General features: G+C 30.6%; 1 long non-coding RNA gene across 1 annotated transcript in view; it reads left to right on the top strand.

Moving 5' to 3' along the window:
• Positions 1-208: 208 nt before the first annotated feature.
• LOC308502411 overlaps positions 209-9,354 on the top strand; it is a 51,074-nt gene continuing 41,928 nt past the window's right edge. Inside the window, exon 1 of the long non-coding RNA XR_013994035.1 lies at positions 209-346. This is a non-coding gene — a long non-coding RNA (uncharacterized lncRNA). The remainder of the gene's footprint in view (positions 347-9,354) is intronic.

The following is a 9,354-nucleotide window of genomic DNA, read 5'->3' as shown; positions in this document are numbered from 1 at the left end:
TGGTCCCTGATTAATTTGTATAAATGTTTGACTTACAATAGTGCAAAAGCACTACACATTCATTACTCTGAATTTTGAATTTTGATTTTTTTCCCATGTGGTCCGATACTCTCTCCTGATGCTGGGCAGCTGCTGCGAGCCACAGACACATGATCACGAGATTGTAACCAATCGATAGTCTACAGCATAATGTGTTGCCAGGGTATTTTGGATTCTGTGTTTTGGATTTTTACATTCCATCATGTCTATAAAATGTCCATCGGTGTTTCCTGCTTCTGGTGGAAAGAAGAAGAAGGCAATTGCTCTTACGATGAAACTCAAAATAATTGCTCAACTGGAGACTAATGTAAGTTTTTTGAGCATGTTTAAGGTAGGTTAGATTAAGCTGTGATGTTCTGTAGTTTCTGTGTAGTAAATGTGTTCTCGACTTAGAATATTTTAAACTTACAATGGCTTTATCTGGATGTAATAAGCTGAGAAGCATCTGTATATTAACTGAGATAAAATTCATTGAATTATTTTAATCAACTATCATTTACTGAATATTCACCATATACCAGTTTTCAGATGGGATATAGAAGCAATCATTGAAAAAACACACGTTTCTTTCTCAAGCATCTCATCATTTGTTGTACAGAGTTTATTAGTCAGAATATGCTAGGTTTTACTGCCACAAGAAATAACTACCAAATCCTAATTTCTTACAAACAAAAATGGTTTGTGTATCTCTCACAGTACATGTCCACTGACAGCTAGGCTCTGCTTCACATTCTGCGTTCCAGGAGCCAGGCTGACAAAGCAGACTGTCTGATCACTATGGTAGAGGTAAAGAAAACACAGCAAATCTTGTGCTAGCTTTAAAGCTTCTCCCAAAAATCATACACACCATTCCTTCCCACATCATTTTGCAAAGGTAAGTTACCATTGTACTGTTTAGTTCTACAAGGCTGGAATATAACATTCCCGGGGCGTTTGGGGGACAACTCATAGATGAAATGTTTAATGAACTGTGGTACAAGTGACGTGAAATAAGCTAATGATAATAGCTGTCAGAGAGGTATAGTCCTCTAGGAATCTACCGACAGTGGAGAGTATCAGATAACTGCTATCAGCATCAGAAAGTATGTTAAAAGTCATCTAACAATCTATTCAAGGCAATCCATAAATGCTTTTGGTAGAGATTAAAAGAAGTGTAAAAGACAAAAATTTGTAATGATACCATAGGATCATTTTCTCCAGATAAGATCAATTTCTGTGAATGTGACAAATGATATGTGAAAGAACAATCTATTCCAGAAAATTGTTTTGGAATTATATATACGAGTGTGTGTGTGTATGTATGTATGTATATATATATATATATATATATATATATATATATATATATATATATATAATATATCTATGGTATATCATATTCATATATATATATGGGATTGTGCACTGTGAACTTTTTTACCCAGAGTCTTGGACCAATGTTAACATCTTTACAAAAACATTAATTATAATTGAATAAATCTGAAAACAAATAAAAGCTCATGCAATTAGATTTTCAAAGACTGAGTACCTTTATTTTGCTCAACTCCATCTGTTCACTCTTTCAAACCATATAATGAAAGCTGAGGATCTATTTTCACCATTTTTCTTTTATATAAAATCCACTATCATTCTTTCATGTAATAAAACAATCTATGTTCATTATACAATATATTCACTATACTCGTAATTTGTTTATATGAATTTAGTGTAATTTTTTTCTATTCATTCACTAATAGTTTGCCCATATTATTAAATATTACAAGTTTCAATGAGTGGAGTGACGATATTTATTCTTTTTATAATATTTATTTCTTGTATAGAAAAAGTTTAATCGAGTAGAGTACAAGCTCAATGTGGTAATGAATACACAAATGATATAAATTTCAATTAGATTTTCCTATAGAACTATTGAAATAAATCCAAAAATTATGACCATCCAGTCCTAAAAATGATGGAATACGAATGGAAAGTGCAATCTGGTAGATGATGGCCTTTTAAAATCAATTCTTCCCTCAGATTCCTTTCCAATAAACAAATCAGTGCATGTCCATATGATGGGTGGGTCCTTCACCAGCCCTAACATGGCAGAATTGGACTACAAGCCAAGGTTCTGTCCAGCTATATATAGTGGACCCAGCAATAGGTAAGGGCTGGGGCTCTCCCAACCAATGAGGACCTTCTATAATGGAGGCCAACATTCTTCACTGCATACTTCTGGGACCAAAAGACTTGGCTACAAGCCATCATCATGCAGCTTAAAAGCATTAGAACCATGGGAACAGGTTCCTTTGAGCTCTGCTTGTTACTTATAAATCTCCACAGAACGTGACAGACATGGGGGATTACACAACTTCTTCTAATCCTCTTTCACAAGTGTCTATAAAATAATCTTTCTTTTTACTGTGGCTTGAACCATAAACATATAAAACATCCTAAACAAAATATAAGCAACTTAAATTCATCATATAAAAAAGTTAATAAATCACAACCACACTTGATATTTCTCAAGAATTCAATATGCATATATTATTTAAGCATCAATATAACTAACCATAAGAGAATAAAGTAGATAAAATTATACGATCATTTGAAGACTAACAGAAAAAAAATTTGATTCAACATTCATTCATGATAAAAAGCATCAGTAAGTAGGAAAAGAAAGGAATTTAATTTGATAAATAATAACAAAAATTTTATATCAAATATCATCCTCATGGTGAAGTGTTGAAAGCTTTAACTTGGGATGAAAAGACAAAGATGTCTGGTATCACCACTTGAATTTAACTTTATACTATCAGTCAGTACAGTAAATCAAGGAAAAGAAATAAAATACAAAAGTATTAAAAAGGAAAAAAAACCTGTTAATATTTGTAATTTTCAGTTACCATTATTGTCTACTTGATAAATCCATAAAGATCTATAGTAAGTTAGTAAGGTTGGTGGTCAATAAGAACACCAAAAACCAAACAATAAAGTTTTGCATATTTACATACCAGCAACAGAAAATGAAATTCCTAAGGAACAGACCAGTATGAGCAAACCTTCAATACAAAATCTCTCAAGTGTTGTTAAGAAAAATCAAAGACCTGAAAAACAGAGGGATTTGTCATATTTATGTTTGGAAAACTTACTGTTTTAAATATGCCATTTGTCCTCAAATAAATGCAATTTAATCACAATCACAATCTCAGCAATTTGAGAGAGAGAGAAAAAAAGATCTGATTGTAAAATTTATATAGAAATGTAAAAGGCAACAAATAGCCAAGACATTCTAAAGAAGATGGATGAAATAGAAGGACCGGTTTCCCCAGATATCAGAGCTCCCAGATATTATAAAACTGATAATTAAGACAGCACATAAATAATGCAAAAGATGAATACCTAGACCAGTAATAATGAATAAAGAGCCCAGAAAAGAACCCATGCATGAAAGGAAAGTTATTTTCATTTTTATATGAAATAAGTTAAATACTTTAGCAAGACTCCATAAAGCTAGATTACTACAAAGATACTGCTATTGGATTTGGTGTGGGTGAGGTGCATAAAAAGAGATGTGGAAAAAAATGGTTAAAATTTGGGAGGATTCTCTGCTCAGATTACTTCTTAAGTCTCTTTATATTCTTGCTTCTCTTTAGGAAAACCCAAACTGGAAATTATACAGAATGTATTATGGTTGGATCTATAAATAATTTAAAAAGAAACAAAACTAAGGTGGAGCTGATGTGGGAGGATCTATACATACTCAAATCAGATCTTTGGCAGTAAATCAAAATTTTGGTGAATAAATATGTAATTATCTAATGTAGATTATGTTTCTGTTATTATCGTTGTTTTATATTTTTTGCTCTGATTTATTACCATTATATATTGATTAACTAACTACCAGGACTGAATATATGATATCAAAAGTTTTCTGCTGTGTTTTTTTATCATTTATTTTAATGCTTATGATAAAAAAAAACACAAGCTTACAAAGACCAAATCTCATGGGTTTATTTGGTGATACCTATAATTTTATATTTTGTGTTGAATGCAAATTAAGTATAGCTCATTGAATTTCTTCTGGGGCAGAAAAACTGATGCGGAGATACATAGTTCCTTAGAATATTAGTTTTCAATAAGATAAGGGTAAGATGTGATTTAATTTTCAATATGAGTATTTTCTTGTAACTAAAAACTGTGGACACACAGAAAAAGCTGTCAGCTAACAAGAATTGCTATCATAAAACCATTAGATTTCTCATAAAAAAGGAAAATCTCATGCTTCCTTTAAAGCACAACCCTCCTGCCTCCTTATATTTTATTTTATGTTTAGTTATCTGCTTCTGTTCATTAAGAACTGATTTTTTAAATAACTTATTTTTCCTCATTAATGCCTCATTAAGTTATTTTTCTTAGAAATGTTAAAGAAGTATTTTTCACTAGATTTTTTTCTCATTCTTTTTTTCTCAGTGCTTTTTTTAATGAAATAAAATTTGTTATTTCCATTAAAATAATACAGGTATGTGGCACATTTATATAATTTGGAAAAATAAAGTATGCAGAAGACTATATAATGCCTGATTCTATAGCTGAAAGACAACCACTTAATACCTTTCTGTGTATAATATTTTTAATAATATTTTATGTTTTATAAATTTTGCAACCTTAGTCTTTTATGTAACATTTTATTATAAGTGTTTCACATACAAATTTAAACAGCAAACATACTTACCTTTAATTTTTCAAAATAGATTTTATTTTAGGGAGAGTCAAAAATAAGTATGTGTACTGAAAATAAAGATATTTGTGATTTGACATATTTAAACAATGTCAGCTTGAAATGAGAAATTGTGACATATATTTTCTAGTAAATATTTAAATCTTCTTGATTGATAAATTAATCTGTTTTTCAGTCTTGATTAGAAAATTATGTTGTTCTCCACAACCGTTGACATGAAGAATATAAACATATCATATAGGTTTTGCCAATTGGATGCTCCACCAAATTCTTTAGTTCTAAAGCAGATGTTATAAAAGCAAGAAAAACCTGAAGATTATCCCACTGGAGAAATCTAGTATATTTGGTCATGTAGTGATGGTGGTAGTGAAACTGGGAATTCAGACACAAAGATAAAAGTGTCCAATGGAAGTGAACCCTGCATAACATTCTAACCAGCACCGACATCCTCCTGGGGTAATAGGTGTGTGAGCTTGGTTATCTGGGCTCATTTTTCTCCAAGGCCATTTTTCTGAGCTTTGCTAAACAGATTTTTGTTGTTTTTCTTAAATCCATGAGCCACTCAATTTTAAGTATTTTATTATACTGAATCTGATCAGCTTTAGTTTCTGTTTTTTGCAACAGGAACTCTGATTAGTACAAAATTACAGTGCACTGAAGTTAGATTTTATCACTGTTAAGTGCAACCTCAAACTGACAAAGTAAATTTCTTTAATTTGAAATAGTTATTCTCAGGCAACTAAATGTCTTATCTCCTTTTATAAATGAGAAGATGGTCTCTAGAATGCTTTAATCTGTGTTTTTAATGTTTAAATGACACAATGAGGTAGGGAAATGATTATATTTGATATAATAAAGATAAGCTTCATTTCTCCCCATACCTCCGAAGTTATTAAGAGTGATGATTGTGTTTGGGGTTTCCTAAACAACCATTTTGACTGTACTAATGATCACATTGCATATTGATCATTAATTTCACCAGTGTCTTTATGAAATTGACCATTAATTTCACCAGTGTCTTTATGAAATTGACCATTTACTTTTCTACAACATTTATCTAACTATGTTTTTACAAAATAAGTGTCCCATGGGTTGTGAATCTTGCAAAGAATATTTTTGTCGTTCTTTCTTTATTTATGGCCTATCATGATCTAAGACCATAGCTAGTTGTCTATCAATTAGATTTTTGACATTGAGATAAGCATTTAATTTCTCTGTGCTTATTATATTAATGTAAAATCATGATGACACTTTTACTATAATTCATTAGGAATTTGTCTACCATGTAAGTGGTACTTAGATCTATAGGGAAAGGAAAGATAAATAATACTTCTTCTAGGTACTGAAAAGAACTTAGAAGAAGGGATGGTCAAAACTAAGATGTAAGGCTTAATACCATATGTTTTTATAGTGGTTTAAATAAGGCAAACTTCCTAGAGTAAGTGTTAAGTTGGGCCTCAGAGGATGAGATTTATGTAGGTAGAAATATAGAAACAGTATTCTCTGAACTGGGAATTGCATTTAAAAGGTGGAGATAAGAAGAGACAGTTTGTTTGTTTTTTTTCTCATGAGCTCTATTATATTTGTAAAATGATATAATACATAGAGTTCAGAACAGTTAAAAAAATAAAAAATTACATCTGATACTCTGCCAACAAAATATATTCATTGTTAACACTTAAAATTATTCTATACATCTTTTAGAGCATTGATATATGTGTAATATATACAAGCTGTTTTACATAACTGGAATTACATGATAACTGGTATTTATCAATTTTTTTTCTCAGCAATATATCTTGGATTTTCAAAATGTCAATAAATACAAATCTTAAAATGTTACAAAAATGATAATGGGTGCATACTTTTCAACTGCAGGTATGGATGATAATATTTTACCAATCTTGCTCTGAATTTGATTTGTTTCCAATTTATCAATATTAAAAATACTGTAGTGATAAAATCATGGCATATATTTCATCTCTCCATGTAGTAACTCCTAAATTTAATTAGAAGATGGAATGCTATAATATACAAAGTATACATTTTGTTGGTATTACAAAATTGTCTTCAAATAAAAGCCTTTAAAATGCACAATTTCACTAAAAATGAAAGAGAGAATATCTTGAAGGGAAATTGATACTTGGAAGGAAGAAATGACATCGGGTGAGTATCCCGTTATATAAGCTTTGGCCGAAGGACAAATTATGGCTACTATATGGTGCTAAGTGATTAAAATTCTGAAGAGGTTCTGCCATCTTTATGGTCTGAGAAAGAAGAGGACAGAGAACAGGGTGGTAATATCCACTGAAAGGGAAGGGTCAATCCTGGGTATAAAACAGCAAGGAGAGAATCATCAATGTATAGACTGCTAAGTCTCCATCTGAAATCCTGAACTAGACATGCCCAGAACATAATCAAAAGGATTCAACTAAAGATAAAATGTCTAAACCAACTTTTAAGTTGTAAAGACCAGTTTAGCAATTTGTGTCTCTCCAAGTTAATTGCCTACTAACACAAAAATATAAGCATACTTCAGAGGAATATAGTAGAATAAAAAGTTTTCACAACATAACATTCAAAATCCAATGTTTCTTCAGTGTGAAGAAGGAAAATGTGACTCATTCTAAATGGAAAATATAATCAACAGACGGAGACACTGAGGTGACCCAGATGTTGAAATTATCAGAGAAGGATAAAAAGGCTGTTTTAACGATGGAAAGAAAAATAAGCCTGCAATGAATGCAAATACAGTATTTGAGCACAAAAATAAAAGATTTATCAGATGGGTGTAAAAGTAGACTGGAGATGACAGAATAGTCAGTGAAATTAAAGAAACATCAATAGACATGATCCAATTTTAATAACAGAGAAAAATATTAAAACATAAACAGTGGCTCAGAAACTTGAAAGACGATATCAAAGTGGTTAAAACGTGTAATTGGAGTCAAAGACAAAGTGAACAAAAAATAGAATGGAACAAATACTAGAGAATTATTTTAAAAAATTTCTCATTTGGTGAAAGAAATGAATTTACATATTGAAGCAATACACCAACTCCGAACAAGATAAATAAATACAAAGGAAACCAGGCTAATTGTGTTATATTTTTCACAAGGTAGTCCAAAATCAACTCTAAATAGTATGTGAAAATTTTGATACCTATTGCAGTGTCTTGAGCAAGCACTATAATAACAATGCAAAGACATATATGTGAAAAGCCAATAGAGTAATTAAGACAGACTCCTTAAAATGTATTATAGTTAACTGAAGTGTGCTAGCGCAGTGAATAAAAGTATGAGTTAAATATACACAGCAATAACCATAAATACCAATTCTTAGTTACAGGTATAGGAATAACATTACCAAGTCTTTTAAAAATAATATTGCTAAATCCTGTCATTTTCAGATATATCAGTCAACACTGACATAAGGAGACAGCTCAGAAAAATTTGATTTGGAGAATTAAATGAAACATGGTATCAATAGTAATAAGGAGATTAAGTTTTCATAATTTTTCCAATCTCTTTAGAGATACATATATCTAAGTCTATATCTATATATCTCTATTCATATATATGTATGTATGTATATCGGTGTGTGTGTACATGTGTATATATATATATACATATATATCCTTTCAAAATTAACATAAGGAAGTAAATGTAGCACAAAACATTGAGTTATTTGGACAAAAATATTATGTAGTGATGGGAAATAATTAATTGCTGAGTCATGTTAAAAAATAAGAAAAATACTAATAATCAACAAAGAGATGAGCAAAAATTGAAGAGATCACTCTCAAAAAAAGATATTCAAATCAACGGTAAGTGCACAAAACGATCCACAACTTCTTTGTCATCAGAAAAATGAAAATTAAAGTCCCATTATAATTCTACTTCACAATCTTCTAGAATGGATAAAAGGAAAAGCGTTGGTAAGGAAATGGAGCAACTGAAATTCCCATAGGTGCCACCTTGGAAAACTGATAGTACTGACTACATCCAGACATATGCCTCCCATATTGTTCTGTAATTTCACCGTCAGGAATATATGCATAAAACATGCAAACGTACATTTCCTAGTTAACATACACTAGTATGTTCATCACAATGCTCTCTCTGAAGGTCAAAAACTGGAAACACTCAAATGTCCCTCAACAACAAAATGAATAGGTAAAACTTTCACCGAAAAGATTATTTAAAAAATAATGACATGTAAAAATACTTAAAGTTGCATGAAAATAAGAGAACATAAAAAATAGTGGGAAAGTCAATAAGTAATTTTTGGCATATTAAAATCATTTGAAGAACACTAAACTCAAAGTAAAAGTAAAATAGTATAGAAAATAATTTAATAGTCATCAGGTTAAATCCCAGAGTTTGCTTTAAATCTTAAAAATAATGGGAAGATTGTTTTAACTGTCTTATCTTTTAAAGTTAAGTTGACTGAAGACAGAAATTACAAACATTATTACGCTAAGTGAAATAAGTCAGACAGAAAAAGTCAAGAACCATATGACTTCACTGATATGTGGGATATAAAACTGAAAGCAACAAAGGAACAAGACAAACAAATAAGCAAAAACTGATAGA

The sequence above is a fragment of the Rhinolophus hipposideros genome, assembly GCF_964194185.1.
Source record: "Rhinolophus hipposideros genome assembly, chromosome: 9".
NCBI lineage: Eukaryota > Metazoa > Chordata > Mammalia > Chiroptera > Rhinolophidae > Rhinolophus > Rhinolophus hipposideros.
This window is presented reverse-complemented; position numbering and strand designations above follow the sequence as displayed.